Source organism: Melozone crissalis, unplaced genomic scaffold, assembly GCF_028551555.1.
Source record: "Melozone crissalis strain CALT ecotype California unplaced genomic scaffold, PUWL_Pcris_2 ptg000042l_1, whole genome shotgun sequence".
Taxonomy (NCBI): domain Eukaryota; kingdom Metazoa; phylum Chordata; class Aves; order Passeriformes; family Passerellidae; genus Melozone; species Melozone crissalis.
Window position 1 is genome coordinate 35,480,160 of NW_026535820.1, and position 27,124 is coordinate 35,507,283.

A 27,124-nucleotide genomic window follows, 5' to 3' on the forward strand; every position below is an offset into this window, starting at 1 on the left:
GTGAAATTCCCTTCCACAAAACAAGAACTTACGGCACTAAAGTAACACACCCACCTCCCAGTAAAACCATTATTTTTTAGAATCATGGAAAGCCTGTAAATAAGCTCATTTTCAGATTATATTCTGTATAATCATTATAAAAATTAGACATTCCTTTTTCTGAACTATTTGCTTAACTTGGGTCAATTTCCACTGAGTTGTTTTGCCAAAAGACATCTCCATAACAAGAGGAAGCTCTCTTCAGTTGAGGGACACCCTGTCCCTGGAATTGTGACATGAAACACCATGCCTGCCACTCAGGATATGTGAAAGCCACATGGCACTTCAGGAACACTCACAATGCTTCTGACCTTGGCTATTCCACCAAAAAGGCTTGGCATCAGATGCAGCATGAAAAGAGTTCATGCAGCTGCATAGTTTGAACAGGTTGTCACCTTATTTATCCCTGTTCAGCCTCGCAACAGCAGAACACCTGCCCCTGCAGCCACAAAGACCAGCTATTGTAATTCTCTCTGTATTGAGTTTCCTTACAGGGTTTTCCTGCCACGCACAGTAGATGTGGCATGCCACCAGTGTGTTGGCCATGGGGACAGAGCTGCAGTGATCACATTACAGCCACCCAGCATGGTACTCCACACCCAGGCCAAAAAAGGCTTTTCAGAGCAAGGCTTTGTACAGATTTGTTTACCAGTGGCTGCAAAATGATATTTTTTTAAAGCCTCCCCATTCTTGCATTTGAATTAACACAAAGGAACACTAGGTAGCCTCTCCTCCAGATAAGCATGAACCTTTCCTGCTAGCAGCTTCGTGTGCCTTGGCAGGTCACAGCTGCCCTATCCACAACTCCTGCATGCTTAGCCAGCCCTTCAGTCCACAAACACTTCTGCCTTTCAAAGGATTTAACTTCAGCCTTTAGAGCTGTACCCTTTCCCTTCAGCGTCATGCCTGGAAAAACCCTTCTTGCAATGCTTACACATACTCTCTTCTCCTAGGCCTCCTGCCTTCAGGACTTGGCTAGAGCAATTCTGTATGTCTATTTGAACATGATGTACCCTCCCTATGTGAAGAACAATATTTAAATAGGTATCAGACCCATCCAAAGCATAATCACCATGAGTTCTGGATTTGCTGTGATTAGCTAGCTCAAGTGAGTCCAACAGTCATGCAATTAGCATCCAAGGCACACAGCAGCAAGTGCATTATCATCACACAGAAATTAAGAACTGTCAGTGCAGCACTCTTCACTCCTTTGAGGACTCAGGTTGGAGTGCTTCACAGAGAAAAGTTGAATCCTGCCCCAAAGGCTCATCTACTTGAAATAAGCTGCTTCCACAGGCCTCAGGGAAAAGCCCCAGCTCACAGACCATGTCAAAAGCTAAACCTCCTGGCAATTTCTGTAGTGCTCCCTAGGTCTGTTCAAAGAAAATTAGTGCAAGAGGAACAGATTAGTACATTGAAGCAATTGCCATCAAAGACACAACATCTATCTGCAGCTGGTGTATTTGACCCGAGACTACATTTCGCCTGGTTCCCTGGATAGGTGCTCCCAATGCAGAAGCAGTACCAAGCTGCTGAAAGAGACCACCAGTGTCTTCCATCCTCACTAGAGGTTGAGCCACACTTGGAAAGAAGTGTTTTATGTACAGCCTTGCTTCAAATAATCGTGTCTGCATACATGAAAACTGCTTTGTAAACAATTATAAGTGAAGACAAGATGGGGATATTCAAACATCTTTTGTTTTGGTGGGACCCCAATTCCCCCAAACTTTTGCTCTGGTTTGGGAACCCCCAAGCCTTGACAAATGACATCTGCTTTCCTAGGCCACTGCTACATTTCTTTCAGAAACAGATGCTTGGAAAAGGCACTATTGTACTTCCTCTCTTCAGCTTCAACTCACAAATCATAGGTTTCACTGCTGTTTAAGTGTAAAACTTCAGGCGACTGGAGGAGAGATCCAAACAGCTACCCAAACAAAGTGCTTATATACTGTGGGAACACAGAGATCCCATGGTGCATATATGGTAACAGCTCTAAAAAGCAGCATGGGTTTCTCCACTCCTGGGAAAAGCCAAGTCCATTCCTAGGATTGCCTTCTGTCAAGAACCCAGGCGCACTTGGTAGGAAACACAGAAGGATGAAGGAATTCAGTGTGTGCCTAAAGAACTCAGCAACAGAAGGAGGTAGAAAGGAAGACAAAGGGGACACACATACATTCACAGTTGTGGTCATTTTCCTCCTGAGCAGATGCTATATATCCTGAGGCTCTGCTTCTCATGATGTGAATGGACATGTGCCCAACAAAGGGAAGCAGTGGATTAACTCCTCTTGTTAGGGTTGTACACACAGCTTTCACTTTCCCTATTAAGCTGCCATTTTCCATATCCAGGAGTCTTCTTGCCTTCCTTCTATTTTCTGAAGGAGTGGAAAATGAGCAGGTGGCTGGGTGGCTGTTGACCCATGTCAACCCCCCACAGCTGTATCATTTTGTGCAAATAGAAACACAAAGACTGTAAATGGTACATGTTAAGGGCCAACAAGTTCCAATGCTAAAGGTATTTTGAAAAAAAAAAACAACTGAAAAGTATATTATTTTGCTTTTTTTCAATCATATAACAAAAATCATTAGAGACAACAGCAGGTATGAAACTTAAAGTGTGTATATATATACACACACACACATATATATATGAAATAAAGCAAAAACACTAACTACTTTCCTGAGCAACTTGGCAGCAAAATTGTTCTCTCAAAATCTAGAGCTGGAAAAGCCAATTGAAATCAATGGCTGTGAGCCTGGCCCATATCACTGACTGGCCCTTCTGCACAGGGCCCCGCGGTGCTCCCAGCAGGGAGAAGATGAAGGCCTGGTGGGCATGTAGGGTATTGTGAGGGCTGTGCATAGTGACTGGCTGGGTGTGGTGCTGCTGTAGTGCCTGCCCTGACTGAGCCCCTCATGTCTTCTGTCCTGGTGCTGTCTCCATGCTCAGCCCTGCTCTAGCAGATGCTGCCCCAAATCCCTACGCATGCACACCAATGTGAAACAGCAGGTAAGGGTCAGACCAGGATCCTTAGAGTCAAACATCTCTGAATTTTCAGTTTCACTGGGAACAGTTCCTGTGGTTGTTTCCAAACCCAGTGATATTTACTTTGGTCCATGATGTTTGCTAGTCTTTCTACCCAAATTACAAAAAACAAATATGGTCTATTATGCCGAAATTCAAATCTATTATTGGTATGAATTCATTTAATATAGAAAAATTATCCAACTGATTAAATTATAATCAGAATATGAAACTGATTTTAAATTTTACTTGAATATGGTTAAATAGCAACTAGAAATTCACCACTGTAGGCAAAGATGCAAATAAATGAATTCAGATCCATGTACTTTGTTAATCTACCATCCATCTGTTAGACAATTACAGCATTATCCAATAAAGTCTTGACCATGTAGTACAGACAAACAAGATAATCATGTGTCTAATAATTAACATGCAGGAGGGTTTTTTTTTTGCATAGAATAAGCCAGATCATTTTATTAGTGGTGGTTCTCTAAGGAAAGCAAGTTTTATCATAGACTGGATGCTGTAAAATATTTATAGGTCAGGAAAAGAGCACATAAAGGCCTTAAAGAGAAAAATAATATTAATCAGTACCTTCATTAGTTGCATGCAGATCATAGATCTTCCTGATGCTAATTGTTAAAAAGTGGGGCATAACCGACTCAGTTGTAAATTCCCCAGTGCAGACACACAATTTTTACATTTGTTGGAGGATACAGAACTCATTAGAGGCAATGAGTCAACAATCAATTTCAAAAAAGAATTTCTACAATGATCTGCGAAAAAAGCCTGCTATTTTAATGCTAGAATTACTATCCTTATTAAACACAACTCTTTAAAAATGAAGCAACTGTGGTAACACATTAAACAATAGAATCCTTATTCTCCTCCTCTCCCTCCAATCATCAAATACTGAGGAGAAGCTTTTGTTTAAATTGCTTAGTTACTGCCAAGTTGTTTACTGACCTCTCAAATTTTATGTTACAGCGTGCTGCTGTGGTAAAACTGTGAGCACAGAGGAAATAGCTGCCTTTAAAAGCTTCTCCCCACCCCCACCTGCCCCTCATTGTATAAGAAGCACAATTCTCCAGAAGACTACTAAATTCCATATTTTTAAGACAAGGAACAGCTGCAATGGGCTAGAAATGAATTATAATGAGGCACAATGCTTCTTCTGAAGGGAAGCTTCCTTTAAGTACATCAACTTACCAATTACAGTTGCAGAAAACATTCAAGACTGAGAGCCAGAAACAAAGAGGGAAAAAGAAACTTCACTGACCCATTGCCATCTCTGCAGCAGAGATTACCTGCGTGCTTAGAGGTAACAACACATAGGGCCAGAGTGTCAGAACAACCTGTTAGTGTTCTTTTCTCTTGGAAGAGGAACATGTCATAATGAAGACACGAATAACACCTTTTATCACTGATGAAATCTGCCTGCTTCTCATATATGCTGGCAAATGCTAGGAGCAGCCATAATTCCCTTTGTGGAGTGCCTACCTGCTGCCAAACCAGATTGGTCTGCAGTGCTGTGTCTCAGGGCAGAATCACCTAGCTAGAAAAACATGAGTCACTACACCTAAATACTTGATGGTTATTACTATTCTTATGTCAAAACATTTGGTGTTATCTGTGCATAGAGGAGGAAATATTTACCACACTTGGGAGTGGACTTGGGCTCAGGCTAGTCAGCTTTACCTTATCCCTGGGAAGGTGACAGAGCAACATCTTGGAAACCATTTCCAAACAGACAAAGGGCAGGAAGGTGGTCAGCCTATATTTATGCAGAGGAAATTATGCTGAGCATCTCATCACCTTCTGTGAGGTGACCAGTTCAGTGGATTTGGTTTGAGCAGTGGATGCTGTTTACCTTGACCTAGTGAGGCTTTTGACACAGTCTCCCATGACATCCTTAGACATGTTGACAAGGTGTGGGTTAGGTAAGCAGGCAGTGGGGCAGGTGGGAACCTGGTGGAGCTGCCACTGCCAGAGAGTTCTGATGAGTGGCACAAAGTCCAGCAGGAGGAATGGCACTAGCAATAATGTACCCCACAGGTTTACCCTGGAGCCAATAGAGTCAACACCTTCAGTAATAGCCTGGATAACAAAATTCAGTGTACTCTCAGGAAGTCTGTGGCCATTACTAAGCTGGGAGGAGTGCCTGGCACACCATTAGTCTGTGCTATTCAGCAGGAATGCACTGCCATTCAGCAGGACCTGGACAGAGAAGAATCTAATCAACCTCAACAAGGCAGGACACAAAGTCCTGCATCTGCAGAGGCATAACCCCACCAGTGCATGCTGGAGACAAAGTGTCTGGAAAGTGGATTTGCAGAGGACAGCCTTGGGGCTGTGGTGAACCACAAGCCAGCAGTGTACCCTCATGGCAAAAATTCCAACAGCATCCTGTCCTGCTTTAAGGTGTGAGCAGGTCTGGTTACCTGCTCCTACAAACTTTCCTTAAGCCAGGGGATTGGAACAAAAGATCTCAAGAAGTTTCTTCCAGCCTCAACTCTTCTGTGAGGCTCCATGTGAGCACAGATCTAACTACCACTGGCTTTAGTTTGCTGAATTACTTTAAACAATATCATGAGTCACACCTAGAGGTTTTATTCAGGTCTTAGGGCCATACTGGGCAAATAAGATGACTAAGAACACCTTCTTAGCTACATTAAAGGCATCAAAGTTAGAAGCAAGTCATAGGGGTTGCCTCCAATGAGTGTCACAATTCAGACCACATTAAGGCTCTTTCATTGCTCAGGTCTGCAATAAACAAGAGGGAATACTCAATGTTTAATCTGTGGACCCACAACACCACAGGAGCGAAATCAAGATTGATATATTCCATTCCAGAAGTGTTTCCAAATAATTTATTTGCAACAACAGAAAAACACTTCAGCATCAGCACTATTTTGTTCTTTATAATCTAGTGGTTTTTTGTCTCCTATTCTGCAAGCACCCAAGCTACAATTTGTCAAGAGGTTTGTACTAATACATTGTTATATTCCCTGAAATGGTTCAAAATTACTTTTCTGGAAATGGCAACATTGCAGCGCTGAGAAACCAATATTTTTCTCCCTGTTTGAGATGGAAACGAACACTCTGCTCATCAGTGAGACTTGTTGTAGGTCCGTCAAACACCTGACATCCCATGCCAGCTACAAGAGAGGCAAGAAGAGCAAGATAAATAGCTATTGTGATTTATAATGCCACTGAACCCCAACCCAGGCCTTGTGCTCACAGCTGAAGGCAGAATCAGGCTGTTACTCTAGGGCTAAGCCCTTTAAGAAGAATGAGGATGGAAAGTGAGTGGATAAAAGCCAGGCTTTTTCTTGCTTTTGCGTTTGTGTGAGAAGCACACACTTGTTCTTTCACTGGAATGTTAAATATCAAGTTCACTGGATGAGAAATTGACTGCTATGGTTATAAAGGAGTCAAAAACTCTATGCAAAAAATCACAGTCTGAAACCTATTTTCCCTGCAGATTACATCAAACACTGTATCTTAAAATTATTTTTAAGACCACCTAATAACTTAAGAAATGATGGTATGTCCAAGTGACACAGAGCAGATGGCTCAGATCTCTGCAGGGGCAGCAGTGCTGCATGTCTGGCTAGAGCAGATACAGCTACTGAGGGGAGAAGAGGGAAGAGTGTGTAGTGGTAGGACTCTAGAAAGTCATCCAATAAAGTGAATCAAGAATAAAATTACTTTCTTAAGGAATGACAGCATCCCACTCTACACAAAATCTGGCCTTAAAAAATGCATTAGAAAAAGGCAAAAGGTAGTGTGGAATTACTCAATTTACTAATGGAACACTAACTTGAGAAATTCAATTTAGAAAAATAGTTTATTTGGTTTCAGTAATACATTACTTCTTTACAAAACAGTAAGGGTAGCTTTAAAGCTTCCTGAAATGGGGATTATTAGTAAAATAAAAGTTTCCCTTGGAGAAATTCAGCAAGTACCTTTTTTCTCAATTATAGAGGCAGAAGGGAACAGGAAAGCAAGAAAATCTGGGAGATAACATTGAATACAACTGTTCAGCTTGCCCTAAGGAACTAAAGCATTGTAATAAAACATCTGTGAATCTGAAGATGCAAGATGAAAAAACCCAAAGTCTTAGGGACTTCAATTCAAAAAATTTAGCAGAGATGTTCATGTTTGCTAGGGACATATTTTAGTGGACCATGCTCTTTAGGAAAATGTTTACGTGAATAATGGATATGCAGTGTTTGAAGATAAAGCAGAACTAAATTCCTCATCTACATCCTCATTGTACTGCTTTGAAGATCACATCATTGTAGTAGAATTAATGGAAGAGAAAAACCTCACCAACAGAAGAGCCTCAAACGAGCATTAGATTGTTTCCTGTCTCCAAAATGTCATAGTCACATGTATTGCATTATGCAGAGTAATGGGCTAGAAATAACAAGTTGCTTGTGGTAGAGATGTGCTGAGTGCAAGTGCAGAACAGATCCTACCGATAGAATAGGCTTTAAACAGCACAATGTGGAACAAAGTCTAAGCTTAAACCAAAGCAAATAATAATTTACAATACCAGATACAAAACATGATAGAAAACACCTGTCCCCTAGACAAGTATCAAAATTAGCATGGAACAGCAAAGATGGTATCAATTTAGTCCTATTCTAAAACCAGAAGAAGAAAAAAAATCTGTTATGCTCTTAATTGTGCATATGTGAATCTAGAGTTAGAGCTGACATGACGTTATTTTGTACATTGAGGCTTAACGGGGAGTACTGTGGGAAAATAGAATGTGAGAACTTTTCTATACCTCTGATAGATTTTGTAGTTAAATCATGCTCTATTACAAGGCTGAAAATGTCCAGACAGGAACAGCTATTTCACAGTCTTAGAAGATTTAATAGCTATGTGCTAACACTTGTTACACTTATCTCAGAGGTTGCCCAGGAAATTTATTATAATGCCAGAAGGGAAGCCGGAAAAAGATTGCAATTGTTTTCTTGGTATTTCAAAATAGGAACAAAAGTAGAAATGCGAACACTTTATTGAGGCCCTGAAGTATACTATATAGCACCTGTTAGAAAAACAAAACCAAAAGAAATCAAAAATACCCATCCTTTTATTTCCACAACCTGTCCACATACTTGGTAAGAACTGCTGTCTTAACTAAGGTTGAAATAGATCTGCTTGTTTTTCCTTATATCTTCTTCCAGGGTCTTATAGGAAAAATGTAACACATTTTAGCATTAACATCATGTCCCAAGCTGCTCACTGAAAAAGCAAAGATGTGGCAGAATGGCTGGAATTTATATATTAAAAAAAACAAATAAACAAACCAACTTACTTGTTGAGGCCTCTCATTCCCTCAGTGGAAGGAAAGAGGCAGCGACTAGTTTGAGAAAGGCCCCAAACTGCCTGTTTGGTCTGAAAGAGCTGGAAGCCTGCTCTCATACACGGTCTCCTCTGCTTTAGGTCTCTGTTGATTGGCACTGAGCCAGTCACTCACTGTTAAGACCTAAGCAGTATATGAATCACATGTTTGGACTTCAGAATCTCAAGGATGAACACTTCCAATGCACCAAGCCACTAGGAATGTGGCTAAGCTGCAGCCAATTTGGGAATTTTCCCTCATAACCATTTTAGTTTATATACCACAGCATTTAGGCATCCTAATTACAGGCCCAGACTCCACAATATTTGATCCTGTGCAAACATGAAACAAAGGCATCCTTAGTAGCTGAAAGAGACTTAAATTTCCAGTTCTAAGAGCAAAAGGTGGCTCCAGGTTCTGCAATAAAGCAGATGTATCAATGTTTTCTTCTTCCTAGCAAAGCAATGTGAATCTATTTCTGTTCAGCAGAGACTGTCATTTAAAAAACATTTCCAAAAGTAAAGTTTTGAAATTAAAAACTGGTATAGAACCAGACCGCACAACATAGAGGGATTTTTCATACAACAACATTTATGAACCAAAACTCTCACAGTCCCTAGGGTCTGTGAAAAAGACTTGGAATTGTTGGAAAAGTCTTCCCTTACATTAACAGTGCACACTGTATTAAATGTAGAGAGCCAGGTGCTAACTTCCCACTGCCTGGTACATACATTCTCAAGATATCACCTTTTCTTTTGAACTGACAAAAAAAAATGAGAACTCCAGCTCCTAAGTGTGGGTCGCGGGTCTTCCAAAGGAACAGAAAAATATTACAGCTTTTGTTTGTGCAAGTATGGCTTTGACTGATCTAGGCAAGGACATATGCAGGTTGTGAAACTTCAGAAAACACCTTCTACCTGTCCTAAAAGCAAAAACCACACATTTTGAGGGCTTCTATGGCTCAAAAAATAAAAATACACCATGCTGCATCAGGCTTTATAAGTTTGAAGTGAGGTCTTTTTTTTTGTCTCATAAATTCTCTCCCCAGTCCACTGAGGGCTAGTGAGTGGCTGGGTGGGACTTAGTTGACAGCTGGGATTAAATCACAACAAGATTCTGGCAAAAATCTTGTAATTTTACTCTGATAAAATCTGCATTTAACATTTTCTAATTTGTGATGCCTTGATTATAACAAGCAAGTAGCAGATATATATTTTAGTAAGGAAGCACTATTCTTGTTTGGAAGTTTTCATAGGTAGGTCCCACACTCCAATTCATCTTGAGGAGATTAAAAAAACCCTTCACAACAAATAGGAAAGAAGTGTAAAACAATAGTTATACCACAATTTCATAAGTAGTCTCCCATGTGGTGATCTCAGAAACTTGAGAGTACACATGGCAGTTTCATGTACTACAAATAACCCAGACCTTATCTTTTACTTTCATATTAGACTTACTTTTAAAATGTATTTTTCTTATTAATACTTAATGTACCTTTTCAGCAAGGGACTCATATTGTTCTCAGCTGATGTACAGTTTATGAATATTAAATTCATTTAAAAGTTAAATTATTTTTGATATCCAAACTAACACTTAAAAGAATAAGTATTTTTATATATGCATTAAAAACAGGGATTAACATTTATTTACATTTGTAAATCAATCAAAATAATCTGAGTAGCATGTAGTCTAATCAGCCTAGACTGTTAGAACAGTTATCTCACATTAGACAGTTCATCTTATAACCACGAGGATCTGGGTAGGAATTTTGCAATAAATATTCTGCCAAACATAAAATGAAATACTGAAGTATTTCAGTTTTAAAAAAGCTGAAATACTTCAGTAATATTATAATACTTTGACAAGCATCTTTTATATTTAATCAAGAGGACTCAGGACAGAAAATAGCCCTTTTGACATGAACTAATTTTGAACTGTCCAAAGATTTGTTTTTCTTTGAGCACAAAATGACATATTTCAAAACATCTAATGGTTTCATAGAACTCAACTATAATCATCCACACTGCTCCTCCATAAAATGTCTGGAGACCTTGCTGCAAATATTTTTTCTATTACATCTCCTTAAACTCATGACTTAAAATCTTCAGTAGTCAAAATATTTTACACCTGAAGTAGCTATCTTTGTTCCTTGTCCTCATCTCTTTCAGTAAGAAATTATTACTTATATTTTGTAAAAGAATGACTGTGCATTGGATTACTTCCTTTTTCACAGTTGCTTTAGATTTCACAATATTCTTGTCTGAGTATTGCCTGAGGAGTATCAGCACCTTTCCAGCTATTCAAAGGTAAGAAAATGAGTCCACAAGAAAGAAGCAGAGCACATTGTTTGTGGGGAAGCTGCTAAAGGAATAGAAAAAGAAACTCACATGGTCAGACTTGGGATGTCTTCAGAGATCTTCAAGTAAAAGATGCATCAGTTTACATATCTAGCCTGTATTTTTACATATGTGTATACCGACACATGATTCTGAACTTACACATACATAACCCGCAGAGAATGTTTTAAATTGTTTAAATCCCAAAAGTTTGAAATTAGGCAGTACTATAGAACCTATGTAAGTACATCCTGAAGTATACATTCTCAGCTTTGATAGTAGCCAATTCCCTTTTTCAGATATCTGCTGTGTGAATTTTTTCCCCTTTAAGTGATTTTACATGGATGCATAGAATTTGTGGTGATTCCAATACAGCAAGAAGCCCAAATTGTTATATTTGTCCATGGGGTGAGAAGGAAGCCCCTTTTGTCACACCATAGGAGAAGGGATATGACAAAATAACATGATAGGGCTTGATCTACATAAAGCAAGGAAAGCATTTCACCTTGGCTGGTCAAGGCAACATCACACAAACCAGCACACAACCATAAGCCAGACTCACAATGAGTAGGATGACTCTAGCTCAGAGTCTAGAGCTTGTTTCAAAATACACCAAACAAGTTCACTAATAAAGGCATCTTCCCTTCCCTGAGTTGTTTAAAGTCCAGCAAAACAAAGCCAGTATGTTCCTAACACAGTGTTCTAGGTCTGGAAAAGGGCTTCAAGGTCAAGGCTTGTCTTATCAAAGAAAAACCTCAAAGGTGGTCTTCTGAAGGGTAGATACTGATGCTTGGACTGCAATATAGGTAACAATGGAAAAAGAGATGGATAACACCAGCATTATGACCCTGGAAGAGTCTAATTCTTACAATACTCATGATTACAACAGATGTTATTCCCAAGGTAAAATATATAATAGCTCTGAAATCCCACAAGCCTGAGTTGTAAATTAACAGTTCTCTCTGGCAGTTGCTGAACAGTTACTCCTCAGCAACCCATAAAGCTTTCATGCAGGGACAGCCAAATAAGACAAAATGACCTCTCATTATTTTTAGTTGGCTTAAAAGTCATTAAGTAAGCTGCCAATAGAATGACTGTTACAAGTGTGGTATGAAGTGATAGTGAAATGTGATTTGAATGGTAGTGAAAAGACTCATGAATTTGGTACAACATCATTAGACTACATGGGTGGTGATGGTAATTAACAAGATCCTACACAGGGTCTACAAATTGAGCAGAAACATAATATTATATGAACCACACTACCCTAAAAATAATTCCTCAGTTCTACAACTATGGGAACAACAAGGATAAAGAAGTAGAGAAATGCAGCAGTGACATGAGAAAGCTCTGGCAGCTGCCTCTAAGTGGGAGCACAGACTCTGAATGGCATCCATCAGCTCTGACCCCACAAAAACAATTGCACAGCAAAGCCCATGCATGCCAAGTCAAACAGCAGAGTGACTTGTGAGTTAGGAGGACTCAATGATAAAGTTGGCTTTGCCCATTCATAAGCCATCAAGATGATGTTTAGCTGTCATATCAGCAGATGTAAATTAGATGAAAGTTATCATTATTTCAGAAAGTGCAACTCTGCCTCAGAAATAAACAAATCAATATTTCAGAACCTACAATGTGGCATGACAACACTTCATTTGTACCTTGGCAGACAAACCTATCAGTGGGACCTCCATTTACATGGGATGATATGAACAAGACAAAATATCTAATCCTAAGGTCTTTCAACACTGGCCATGGAATTTCATTCCCTTTACATTTCATGGCAATAACAGCATTTGCATGCATTTTGAATGCACCTACCACATAATGGTCTGTCCCATCTTGGCCCATAGGCTCTGGGCTGTCTCAGCTGCATTTGCTCCTCTTATCCAGCTCTGAACAGAGACATTGTCTGCAAATGAAGGAACATGCTTTCCCTTTCCCCAGTAAAGTGAAAAGTGTAGCCTAGCCTGAATTGCCCTCTAGCCCTAAAGTACTAATATTTCTTGAATTAAGGACCAGTCATTCCTCTGGGTGAGGAATTCCACTTTGAGCAGGGGAAGAGTGGCAGGCTAGACAAATTTCAAAGTACAAGTAGACTCATTAGGTCCTATGATCACCACTGACTACCAGAACACTGGTTGCAGAAGGCACTTTTCATAGCTTCGTGTCAGCTTTGAGCATCTTCCCTGATATAGTGCTTACAAGGCTTGCAGACAGCTGTGAAGCATTTCCAAGCACGCTGTTACAAATAATTCTGAGTAACTGTCATTCAGTAAGACTTTACAGACATTGTTGCCTCCTTAGAAAAAAGATTGATGGAGAACATTAAATCAATACAAGTCCAAGCTTATCTTTAGCTTCAATGTGAGATTGAAAACCAGGCTTCGAGCATTTTGAACACCTTTGTACTTTTTTCAAGGTCTGCAGAGCACTGACCAAGCTTGAAAATTCTTGAGCTGCTCTAGATCCTCAATAATATTACTTGGATATTATCTAGTAGGTGAGATAACAGAAAGCACTTTTCTACTAAAATCATTAAAGAGAAAGTTTAATGCTGTCTGGGGCCCTCCATCTGCCTCCCTATTCCTTGACAGCAGCCAAGTCTCACTGCCCTGTCTGACATCTAATCGAGGTCATAAAAAAACCCAAATAAATTTCTGAGAGATTCCTTTTGCCAACATAGAACTCCCACCTTCAAGTCTTCAAGAAATTCAAGGTTCTTTATCTTTTGCAAGATTAAGAGCAGAATGAGCCCTCCAAAACTACTGATTCAGAAATATATGAAAAATAAGTGCATTTAGTACAAGCAGGTCTTAGCCTTTGTCATACATTAAAACCTGAAATGCAGTAAGATTGCATTCTTATGGGTTCCCATGCAGCCATAGACATCAACAGGAATTACCACTATAAACCAGGAGCTAATCTGCCATTCAGAAGAACTAAGATTATTCTGTTGAAGTACAGAAGTTCTCATCAATGCAAGCCACCTTAGGCTTCAATGGTTCTGAGATTTAGGGTGCAATTCCTTTTATCTGAAATTGGGCGACTAAAATAGGCCTGTTTCTCTCTAGTGACAATACAGAAGCCCAAGGTGGCCACTTCCAACACGGATACAGGAAGGAAGATGAAACTCCCCTTACTCAAGAAATTTCCAAGCTAACAAGCTCAAGTCTACAAGTCCAATAAGCTCTGTCTCCATAGGAGAGCCCAAGATGTACCAATAAATGTTTTTATATTAGGAAGCATCAATACTGTAGAAACTCTTGGAAAACCCATTTTGAAATGCTGAGTGGTAATAGTTTTACACAGCCTAAAACAAGAACAATTTAACAAATGAAGAAAGTAGACAGAACGCCTAATTGAAATTGCCAAGCAACAAAACCTACCTCGCCACCTTACTTACCTGAAAAGACACATTACAAAGACCTTAGTTTGTCAACTCTCACAAAAATAAAACTTAAGAAAGTTCCACATGCAACAAAGAGGCAAAACCATTTAAGATGAAAGGCAATATCAGTAGTAAAATAAATGTGAATAAACTGTCTTTGAACTTGCCTTAGTAAAAAAAAAATTAGAAGGTGTCCAATTTTGACAGAAACTCATCTACAGAATAGCCAGCCTATAAAAGGACAAATTGAAGATATACTGTAACAACCTTCTCAGATATTTGTATATTACAGGAGCTGTATTGGCAAGAGGAAAGGCAGGATTACTGAGGAGGTCCCTTCCAATCCTATGCTCCTAATTTGAGTTTCTACTAAAGAGCAGAGGTCAAGCTGATCAAAGAGGAGACAGCATCCAAAACCCCAACAATTAAGTAATTCTTGAACAACTTCAAATCTCTCCTCTTCATTCCCCATCTCAACCCACTCTGCCTTCACCATACCCTAAGACACCAGTGCCAGGGAGACTAAGCAGACCTGTTGGTTTTTTGCAATTAAATCACCTCTGTCATAATAGCAAAAATGAAGAAGACAGCTTCCAATCCCTATTCCTTCATTTAACACAGAAAGAATGCTATACAGCCACACAATAGAAAATAACTTAAATATAACCCAGCACAACCCTTGCTAATGCACTACATGATACCTTATTTCAAAGCTGAAGGACAACACAGACAACCCTGGTAAAACACTTCCTTTAGGAAACTATACACTATTATATATATTTATCATAACTAGCAATCAGATATAATCTAGGAAACACACTAGTTTCATTTGCAATGCAGGTTTACCTTAGCAGAAGAGCTTGCTTGTTTCCCTTAAGCAGAGCTGCACAGCATAAAAACCCAGTGCTGCCTGGCAGGACCAGCTAAGAACTGGCTGTAATGAGAAGAGACATTTCACCTGGGCCATACAGGGAGGTTCTTCTCCTCTTTGGGAGGATAATCAAGTATCAGAATTAATGAAAGCAAAGCAGCAGCACCTGTGAAGGTGGCACTGACATTCAGAAAAATGGATCACTAAGGAAATTTTCTGGGCAAGACTGTATACTATATAAGAGTATATGTTACCTAAGTAAAAACAATATATAAAACAGCTGCAATCTTTGCACTGTCTGGACTACTATAAGAGTAGTAATACAAAAATGTTAAAAAATAAAAAGGATGAATGTTTGTACAGCAACTTTTTCTTTGTAATCCCAGAAACCTCAAACCTACTCCCATATCTGAAGAGCAGACAGCACCCAGAAGCATGCCTAATCTTCAGATCCAATGTGGTTAACTCAGGAGAGGGCTGCCATGCCACTGCCACTCCTCTTGGTACTCCTGGCACTGCTCTGCGCTCTGCTCAGGAGGGAAGAGGCAGGGGCTGGAGGTGCCTGTGGCTGCATGAAACCTGCACAGGGAGATGCACATGCAAGGGTTGCTGGTTACAGGGGTGGAAGATGTTCTTCTCTATGGCAAAATGCAGAAAATAGCTCAGCGCTGGTCTAGTGGGGAAGACCAGAGTGTGATGAGACCAGGGCATTGTGGGGGGCTGCTAGTGGGAACAGGAGTTTGTGTGGTGTTAAGGTGGTGGACACCACCACCAAGGGGATGGGTTTGTGCAGTGCAGCTAAATGTTTAGAGTGTTTGGACTTCCCGTTTGACTGAAGGGCAACTTTCTTCAGGCAATTGCTGATGGAAAAAACCATTATTCAATGGAGTAGGAAGTGACTCAGGACAGCAGTCATATATTTTAACTATTTTGGGTGAACGCAGATTGATTTCACTGACCAAAGAAGGTCACATTACTTTTAGCTAAACTCTATGGCAGAAAGCAACAAAGATTCAACCCGTTTTGTAGCTGAAGCCTTGACTCAGTGCTGCTGTGAGGAGATGGTGGTAGAATGTTTATGTGAGCTGTAATTGCAGGGGGAGCGTGTTTGGATAACTAACCTGTCACTAAGAGGTTCATGGGGGCAAATCACTGAACCCAAGCAACTTACCGAAATAGAAAAGATGAATAGGAGTGGCTTTATATGATCCACTCACAGTTTGAAACTAGTCCAGAACTCAAAGAAGACTGTACTGACATCAAGTGAATCTCATTATGAAGAAAGAATATGATGTTATAAATAGGAAAGGATATGGAAAGTATCCCTTCCAAAATGTTGCTGAGCCTGGTGAGTAGGTGTATAGTGAATACAAAGGCTATTTCTGAACGAATGATTTTTCAAAAATTACACATTTAATGTTTTCTGAGATGCTAAAAGGAATCATTGCTGCTCTAATGCAAGTTCTTCCTCCCTATTTGCAATACAGCTGCTATTAGCCAATTCCCCTGGCCCCACCAGCTCTCACAGTAATCTGAACCTAGTATAATGTTTTTCATTTTGGCTTTTTCTGTAGACAAAATCAGGAGCATTTCCTTTCTGACAGTATGACACAGGCTACAGACAGCCTGGCGCCAAAGCTTTCTAAAGATCAATATATTTAATGCATTTAAAGCCAGTAAGATCTCCTAGGTTAGTCCTGGGTTGTTGAGGAAAAAGAAAGCCAAAAGACTAGGGAACACTGAATATATAGATTTAATATTTCATTTGTTTATTTAAGGAGCTGTCCATTTTAACAAAAAACTATTTAAATTACTTTGGGTTTCAATTTAGAGTATTTTTCTCAAAATGTTTTGGTAATCATGGAGAAAAATTTAATGCATTAAGTGGGGTCAGATACACTGAGACACAGGCTGGTGGGAGGCTTGTTTATGTGCATAAAGACAAAAGAGTGAATAAATGCCAAAGATTGTGGGCACAAAAGTATTATCAGTCCCCTCATACCAATTTTCTTTCTTTCCATCTCCCAAATTTATTTTTTTCACTTGAATATTGCTTCAGTCACTCTGGCCTTTCCCAGTGGCTTTCCTCATTTACTTAAGTTGCTTCTCATTTTCATTAACCTTCAATCTTTATTGCTCCAAATTATTATTTTTGCTTGTTTATAAGTTTACTGCCTGTTAAATACAACAGCCAAAGGCAATCACACAAGTGAGAAAACCAGTCATTGTCCTATGAAGTTCAGCAGAATTGTTTTTCTTTCATTCAACCTCAAAAATTCCACAGGGACTTCCATTTACCCTACCTACTTCCCACTTTCCACTCCAAAAAAGTGTCTAACAGGAAAAAAGGAGCCTCACTAAAAAAACTGTCATCCTTCTGAGTTTCTGTTCATATGCATTAAAAAAACCCCAACATTATTATACATTAAAACTTAAAAATATCATAGAGAAATTGCTACCTTGCTGTCAATCTTCAAAAGATACCAAACAATGGTACCCCAAGTTTATTATATGTCTTGCAAAACAGAAACATTTCTGTTGCTCACAATTGGAAGAGCAGCTTAATAAACTTCAGTTCTGTGCACAACATTGGGCTGCCAAAAACAGTGAACGAAATCACATTTTCCACCTTAACACACAATTAACTACAAAGCTCACGCACACACTGCTTTAAATGCAAATATTAATTATTTCATGCTAATATTTTAGCAAGAGTGAGTGCAATTATTTCATCAAAGTAGATGCAGTGGGAGGTAAGCAAGAAGAAAAAGCTGTTGGTGGTTTGTGGGAAATAAATTTAGTCTTCTCTTGTATGGAGTAGGTGGTTAGAAAGAGAAACGTTGCCTTTCTGTTACATCAAAAGGTCTGTGACCTTTTGGTAAGTTCCAGTACACTTGGGCTTCCTCCCTAAATCCAGATTAACTCAATAATATTTGTGAAGTGTTTACAATATTTTTAATAGGGTTTTTATTGAAAATCTGGACATGAGATTCAAGGTACTTCACACAATCTTTAAAGTTAACATCACTTATTTTGTTCTCTGAGTGTATCCCATTTTGCTAAAAGTCCTCAGCCTTGGTTCTGTTATAGTACTACAAAAAAGTTGGTCCTTGCTATGAATTCCAGGACAGTCTGACTACAGCAGCTCTTGGGAATGGCATTTTATTCCTTCATAGCAAGTATATGCTATATATTTATTATATATGTACGATCATATAAATTATATCATCTAGGCACAGAACAGTAGAACAGGAGCAAACTAGAGCAACAGCTTCAGGTTTTCTGCATTTTTGTCTTGTGCTTGAAGTGGCAGAAGCCAGCTGTGAATATTTCACCCTGGGACCAGGTCTGCCTGATGCCATGCCAGAGGTGTAGGGCACAGCCCAGCTCCCTGTGTGTCTCTGCCTATCCAGTCAAATGGCACATGATCTGCTTCATCCAGCAGCTTTATGTGATACCTATCCAAGTTCCTAAAGAACTCAGTGATAAAATAAAACGATGATCTCCTCTCAGAAAAACTGTCTGCTTTGGGCCCTGAGGCTTTTGTGCCTTGAGGTTCTTGTGATGGAGAAATCCAGCCTGGAAACAAGTAAGCAATAACAATTTTCACATTAATTCACTTCACAGTGCTAACTCTCCTCTACATAAACATCTCAGTGAATCAGCTCTTCCTAACTTCTTGCCCCCTGCTCTCAGCAATGCACAACAGAATATATGCATTTTAGAAAACATGCACCATTTCCCTTGTGGCTATTCTTCCTTCCTAGAGGAAGCAGTTTTTGCCCAAGTTTTCTGAAGGAATGGCTGTATTATAACATAACACTTCCATGCTAAAAAAGCAAAAATATGCACAATGAGAATAAAAAAGGGTCATTTCAAAAGGACTTCAATCTGAGCTGCAAAGTTTGCTTTGAACTTGCATTTTCAGGGATCTCAGCTGTAATTTTTTGCATCTACATTACAGGCCTCAAACTTCACACAGCATTTCCTAGTCAATGAAAATATCTGTTCTAGCTCTGAAGTTCAAATATGGCATATGTAACACTGTAGCACCTAGGGAGTGCAAACAATATGGCTATAAACTCCTAAGAAGGGATAGGCAAGGAAGGAGAGGTAGTTGGGGTAGTCCTGTATGATAGAAAGTGTTTTCACTGTCTAGAGCTTTATGATGGGTTAAATGTTTGTGAGTGTTTAGAAGGAAGGCCAACAGGGCAGATATCCTGGTGGGATTCTGTTATAGACCATCCAAGAACTTATAGAATATAGCAGGGGTGGTTTACATTGTACACTAGGAACATTTTTTCACTGAAAACACTGGTGTAAGTTGCCCAGGGAAGTCATCATCCCTGGAGGTATTTAAAAGACATGTAGATGTGGCTCTGAGGGACATGGTTTAGTGGTGGACTTGGCAGTGCTGGGTTAATGGTTGGACTGAATGGCCTCAAATGTCTTTTACAACATAAATGATTCTGTGATTCTAATACTGAGTCAGGCAGACAGCAGAAAATATACTCTGCCTCCAAATTTTGTACTCTTCTATATGCTAGCACTGTATGTAAAAACTCCAGTACATTCCACTGGCATAAGGACCAGAGGCCAATTTCCTTTCTACTGTATATTGGGATGGCTCAACCAGTTGACTTCAAATAGCCCATGCTATTTCATTCCAGTAAGGAGTTTGCCCCAAGGGTCTTGCTAACACTTTTGATCACAAACACTAAAAGGGTAGCAATCCTCAAGCTCAAATGAATTTACACACTAGATTTCTATGGCTCAGAAGAAGCAAAAGCTGTTCAATCTACTGTGAAAAGCAGGAATTTGTCTAAAATATGGAAAAAACAAACAAATTGTTTGTCAAAATATGCAAGTAAATGAGGGTTCCAAAATATAAATTGTTCTCTTCTAAGCACAGAGCTAAATATCATGGATGGCAGCCCATAGCAGTACTTCTCTAGAAGCTTCTCAAAGAAGGCAAGTCCTGAAATCTTTAAACAGTGACTCATGCAAAGCTAAAAACCCACAGAAGCCACCAGGACCATTCACCTTGCTGTGGGGGGACCTCTACCTCTGCTTCACAGTGCAAGACTAGAAATCTCAAGCATCATAAGGGGTAGCTGATACCACACATTTTTTGTACCCATAAAATGAGTTACAGCAAGAGACTTTAAATAACAGCAAGATGTGAATCACAGAATTGTTAAAGTTGGAAGGGACCTTTGGAGACCATCCAGTCCAAGCCCCCTGCCAAGGCAGGGTCACCTAAATCAGGTTACACAGGAATGCATTCAGTGGGTTTGGAACATCTCCAAATGGGGCAACTTCACAGCCTCCATGTGAAGCCTGTTCCCTGGGCAGAGGGTGCTCTGACACCCCCAATGTAAAGAAATTCCTCCTCATGTTGAGGTGGCTCTTCTTGTGATTTTATTTATGGCCATTGCTCCTCGTCCTGTCAATGGGAACCACTGAAAAGAGGCTGGCATCATCCTCTTGACACCCACTTTTGAGATACTTATATACACTGATGAGATCCTCTCCCAGTCCTTTCTTTTCAAAATTTAACATCCCCAGCTCCCTCAGTCTCTCCTCATGAGAGACATGCTCCAAACCCCAAATCATCTTTGTGGCCTCTGCTGGACCCTCTCCGTTACCTCCTTGACTTGTGCTGAGGGGCCCAGAACTGGACACAGCTCTCCAGATGTGCCTCACTGGAGCCAAGCAGAGGGACAGGATCACCTCCCTTGACCTGCTGGCCACACTCTTCCCAAAGCACCCCAGGATCCCACTGGCTCTCCTGGCCACAAGGGCTCTGCTGGCTCATGGCCAGCTTGCCATCCAGCAAGGCCCCCAGGTCCTTCTCTGCAGAGCTGCTCTCCAGTGGGTCACAGCCCAGACTCTGCTGGGACTTGGGGTTTTCCTCCCCAGGTGCAGGACCCTGCACCGGCCCTTGCTGAACCTCATTGGGTTTGTCTCTGCCCAACTCTCCAGCCTTTGAAGGTCCTGCTGTATGGCAGCACAGCCCTCAGGTGTATCTCCCACTCCCCCCAGTTCTGTATCATGAGCATAAGATGGTACAACACAGTACTTCTGTAGGCCTAGATTTACTGCACATATTTAGTGATAATTCTGAAGAGGAGATAATAACCAATCACTAATTAAGTCAGATATGACGAAAGCTGTTCTGAAATTTTGAGTGGCCTCTGATTCCAATGGGGACTGCAATAGCAGGGAAAAATGCCAGACAGCCAATTAAAGGTCTGGTGATTGAGTAGAGCAACAAGAACTTCTCATGTGGATTGCCAGATCTTAAACTAGCTATTATAACTCAGGGAAAAATCCCAAATTTAATGTGAACAACTCCTTTCCTAAAACAAATGCACATCGGCTCAAAAGACATCAATATCAGCCTCAAAAACTATTAGGAAAGGTAGTACTGGAGTTATGGCTTCTTATAATTTCCTGGAACAGCATTTTCTCACTGGTTACCAACCTTAAAAACAAAACGAACCAACCAAACAAAGAAGGCCCAAACCCCAAACCAAACCAAAACCAAAAAACCCAAAAAACCAAAAACAAACAAAAAACAGCAATGAAAAAGAAGCAATAAGAGCTGAAAAATATTACGGCAATGAAAAATGTGCTTAAAAGACAAAGAGACATACTAAAAACAAAAGACAAGACTAAAGTCCTTTTTTTACATGACCATTTCTTAAGAAAAAATATTTTTATACTTTTTATTCAGCTACAATTTTGTAAAGATCTCTTGAAGTTTCTACTGTAATCATTGCAGAGTGTTAAAAGAGATGGCCCCAGTGTTTTCAATGAGACAAAGAATATGAAGAAACACAATAATAGTACAAAATGGTGAAGAGAATGTAAAATACAATACTTTCAACAGAGCATAATTAAACTGTGTTAAACATTGCTGTAAAGAACATCTATAAGTCATAGTTAGGTTAAAACAGTGAAGATGACAACATATTTTTTTCTGCTCACGTTAAAAGTACTAGGTGAAGTTAACATGAATGGGAACTCAACTCCCAACCAGAATTAAAATCTAAGCTATTTCATCGCGCAATACTCAGGAAACAACACTTGTGTGAAGTTACTGTAAGACAGAACTCTTAGTACCATAAGTCAGTAAGAGAATAAATCTTATTTCTTTAAGTAGGTCCTTGATCAAGAGGAAGTTAGTAGCACATAAAAATTCACACATCTACCTATGAAAACTGCCACCAAAAAATTCAATTCTCACTCTATCTTTGAAGTCCCACAAACAACTCCACCTCAGCAACAAGGTGTTCCCAGTTCAAGGGCCCTTGTGAGCCTGAAACAGCACCTAAGTCCCAAAATCTCAGATCTGACTTATTTTCTATGGTGCAGCTGGAAGAAGTAATATCCTGTACTACACAAGCATAACTTGGAACACTCACTTGAGTGTGAGGAATCCCACTTCCAGGCTCTTCCCATTTCAGGCAGTGTGGATACCGCCTTTCCAGCAGAACTACAAGCTGTTTTGGAAAACAGGATCTGGGACTGTTTTACTAGACATACTACAGCCTGGCCAGAGTGAAGTTGCAAATTTCATGCAGCTGGAAGAAAGGAGAGAGAGGGTAGCACAGTCCAGTGGCTGAGCAGCTTGGAAAGGGAAGGAAGAGCCATCAGTTTCACAGATGCAACAAGGTCCCACATATCTGCTGGGCAGCTGTGGTGAGCACAAATCCTGATGAGTCCTTTTAAAAAAATCCTGCTATGGGGACCTACCTCTGGAGCAGGGCCCTCACTCCACAGTCTGTAGGCACTGGACTCTGGTCAGCCTTTGCTAAGGGCTATTTCAAGGCTGTTTCTGCTGTGTTTGCAGGTTTCCACCCAATTCTGGCATGCACTACAGAGGGAGATTGTGTGTCCCAGCTCCATGACTTTATTGAGCCTTCCTGGGACTAGCTACTGAAGACACCTGTTTCAGCCCTAAATATGACAGCAGAGAAGCACAGAGGCCACATCCTGCCCTTTGTTCTCACCACTAAAGCATTGCTGGCCCAACAATGTAAACACGTCACACTTCTCCCACCAACTGCAATGTGAAGTGTATTGCATCTTCTGTGCTTTGATTTAACTCTCCTCTGTATCTTGCAGCTGAGAACAAAAGTACTGTCCTTGTGACAAATTTCCTTACTGTAATAATACAGACACCAACAACAATGAAGGGAAGAAAAAACACTAGAAAAGAAATGCATTACTTAGACAAAATAATAAACCATAAATCACTACAGTGACAAGATTGAGTGTGAAACCTCTAATTACACATTTAATCATTCGCCATCTTATTTTCTTGAAGCAATGTTCATGAAGCTTCAACAAGATTTGAATTTGAGACTTATTTTATGTGTGAACTGCAAAAGCAATGCAAATAGAAATGGTTTAAAGACTCAAAAAATGTATTAACTTTAATCTTCAGCTGTGCTGACAACTTACTGAATGCCTTTATTGCTCTCAGTCACACTAGCCCTCATTTGTGTCATTTTGACACATCACTGTGTCAAAACACATCAAACCCACCTCTATTGCACAGATATGATATAAAATAAAGTAGAAAATTAAGGGGCAAATAAGTGGTTACTTAAAAAGCTGTATTAAAATACATACCTAAAATACTGTATTAAAACAAGAGAGTGTAATACCATTGTGGAAGAAGACACTGTTATTTGTGAAGTATGGACAAACCTGTGCCGCCAGGCTGTATCTGCTCCACTGCCTTTTCACAAGGAGGCAGGAAGCAGCTGCTAGAGCAGAAAAGTGTCTCATCAGCATCTGAACACCTTTTCCTATGGATTTCAGAGCCCAGAAACAGAGAGCAGAGCTAGTTGTTGCTGTTGGGTTCAGAATGGCTGAGGGAATTACCTGAATTCTGTAAAAATTCTGTGTACCAAAGTCATCTTCCAGCACACTCAGAAGAGTACTTACTAAAAACAAGGTAACCCAAAGCGCAACAAAAATAGCAAAAATAGCAAAAGTCTCCTTCTTCTAATTGGAACATAAGGCAAAGTCCAGACAACATTTGCATTTAGACAGATGCCCTCAAAGAATGTGGAGTCAGAAAATGCAGACTTTCACCAAAGTCAGAATATTGCTTATATGCTAAGAAAAACAGCCCAATATACTGAAGACATCACCTAATATGAATTGCAAAGGCACTGTTGTGCTGCTAGGTTTTGCTTCCCCTAGAAGAGAGCAATTGGAGTTGAAGGAAAAACCCTGGAGTGCCTTTTATTTTGTTTTGTCATGTTGTAGGGTTTGGTAAATTGGTAAATTTTTGTGTTATGGTTCCTAGCCAGGGTGGATCTTCACACAGACAAAACTGTAATTCAACTGTTTTTTTTTCCTTTCTAAGAACAAACTGAGCCTGGGTTGCAGGGAAGATGGGTTTGCTGTACTCATGATTTTCACCCCAGCAGAAGGGACCAGAGCACATGGGGCCTGGCCAGTGTTTTGGGTGCAGATATGTGCAGGACCAAATACAGAGGGGAAGCATCAGCTACTCCAATGGAGGAGGGCAACATTTTAATTATGTCTTTTGTGGAGACAAAAACCACCAGACAGAGAACTCTGAGGTAATCTTTGGGTCATATTTTCTTCCATGTTTGTCTATTTCTATATGCATCATCCTTTTGAAAAATAAGTCATCCTCTGTACATGTGGATCTTGATTCCCTTTAATTGGTTGCTGGTACTTGACAGAACCTCTGACTCACTGCTGTGAACTGGAGGAAATGCTCCAGAACCTGCTACAGTCTCTGCTTCTACCACCTTTTGGAACAGGCAAAGCCAGAAGGGCATAATTTAATCAGGTTCTGACTATTACATAAGGCTACTGCATGTTTGCTTCTACGCTAGGTAATTTTTTGTTTGTTTTTATTGTGTTTTGTAAACAAGAAGTTACTTATGAGAAGCAGGGAGCACAGGCCCACATCCATAGCAATCTAAGTACAGTTGGCACTGAGAAAATGAGTTTTCTTCCTTTCTTTTCTTTTTTAGATCTATTTATGAATCATGAGGAGTTTGGACTGATTCAGTAATAGATATTCCTGTTTCACCTACCACATTTGAAAATAGCCTTGACAGCACAGCACACATTAACCCCCTCCTCCCTATATAGAACTGCCTACCTATAAAATCCACATAGAGGGCTTAAACTGAAAATATAGGAGGTGTTTGGCTTAGTACTTCTGAATGCATGTGAGGCACCAATGTCAGAGTCCTGGAAACACGATACATTTTGATCCTCTTTTTCCCAACAATTACTGAATAAATAATTCCTGAGGCAATGCTCAAAGCAGGCTCACTCCTTGTGTACCTGACAACATTTGACTGAGATGACAGGACATTTACTCACCCTGCCAGCCAGATGATCTGTAGGTCTTGGGAGTTTTTCTCTCTGTCTCTTCTCTAGTCCACTCATGCATCAGGTTCCTTAGAGATATGGGACAGCCAAGGGAATTTACTTTTCTTGCTCCGGGTGTAAGATAGTTACCTGTGACAGAGAGGATAAAGACACCAAATGTGGAGTATGAAGGCACTGGAACAATAATTTCTGTAATTCAGGTAATTCTTACCCCCTGCCTTCAATAGTAGCCAATATTGAGGAATAAAAACCCCAAGAGCTGATGTAAAAATAAGCAGCCTGGAAGAATTACTGTTTAGTAAGAGCCCAAATATTTTATGCTGCCTTTTTTAGTTGTAAAGAAATGATATGTGTGAGGAGAGTTTTCAGTTAATTCTACTGGTTAACAGATCAAATTTCAAATAGATACATTTAGTTAGATGCATTTACTTTTAGTTTCTATCTCACTGTTCAGATACTACAATGATTTGTTCTGAAATATTCAGTCTCACCATTCGACAAATATTCTCCTCCCTGTAGCTTCTCTAAGCTATTTTTTCTACTGCTTTTCACTCTAGAATGTCCAGAATTAATATTATTCACTGGTATTATGGCTTTTTATTTTTAATACCTATAGACTTTTCCTCTTCAAGGATGAACTGCTCAGACCTAAATATATTTCAAAACTGTGACCAAGCATTTCTGTTCCCCTCTTTTCCTCCCTGTATCACCAAGTGAGCTGAGGGACATCAGTTCAAAGCCAAACATGATCATCATCTATGTCACTTTCCTGCTCCATTTCCTTCAAAAATACATCTGGTAAAGAGGTGGAAGAGGAGACTTTGGAACGCATGAACAGATCATATCCTCTACAGCCACTGGACCTCAATAGGTCAAGGAGAGCAAAGCAAACATGCAAACCCAAACATGCTGCACTTAAGAACACTCTAAAAAGCAGAAATGGGGAAATGTCTAGCTTTTTAGAGCTCCCCTGAATAATTTTTCTGTTTTGTCAACTGAATAGCCAAGATACAGAAGCAACTGAGGGAGAAAGGAACCAAGAATAGGTCATTATTTAATTGTCTCACCAAGTCTAAAATACAAAGGACTTTCACTAGGGGTTACTTTGGAGGTAAAATTGGAAACTTCTCTTCAGAGAGTTTTCTATTAAAGGTCATGGGTATCAAAATCTATTGTCTCACTTTAGATCAGTTATAAAGCTACTATAAATAAAGTCTCCTATATGGCACATTGTCATTGATTCCCACTTCAGTGTAATCAGCACTGCAGACACAGGAAATTCCTAAAATAAACAGCAGTATTCTCTACTTACTGCACTTAAATACGGAGTCAGAGGCTCTGTATTTATATTTTAAGATATTCATTACAATAAGTAATTCATTGTAATTTAAGATATGCATCATATTTGCTGAACAGCAAATTATTTTATTATCATTTCAATGAACAAATGTACTGTATCAAAATACAGTGTAGCTATGACAACAGTAATTCATATTTTGCCACAGTCTTTACCACTAAGCAAATTAAGTAATTTGGCTGAATTGTTTCTTGATAGAAAAAAATGTGATAATTTGCAAGCAGTAGTTTTTGCATTTACTGTTCTTAGAGCTAGGTAAGTGTCTTCTTTGACAATTGTAAATACATCAAAATATCTTTCTTGGATAAAAAACAGACCATACAGCTGGGAATATAGTGTCCATTCTACT

The 27,124-nt window shown here is 39.7% G+C and overlaps 1 protein-coding gene across 12 annotated transcripts in view; it reads right to left on the minus strand.

Annotated features, from left to right (window-relative positions):
• Positions 1-27,124, minus strand: part of LOC128942722 (poly(rC)-binding protein 3-like) — a 495,488-nt gene that overhangs the window by 365,753 nt on the left and 102,611 nt on the right. For all 12 annotated transcript variants that reach the window (XM_054285365.1, XM_054285364.1, XM_054285361.1 and 9 more), the window contains one exon: positions 25,410-25,547. The gene's annotated coding sequence lies outside the window, so the exon portion shown is untranslated. The remainder of the gene's footprint in view (positions 1-25,409; positions 25,548-27,124) is intronic.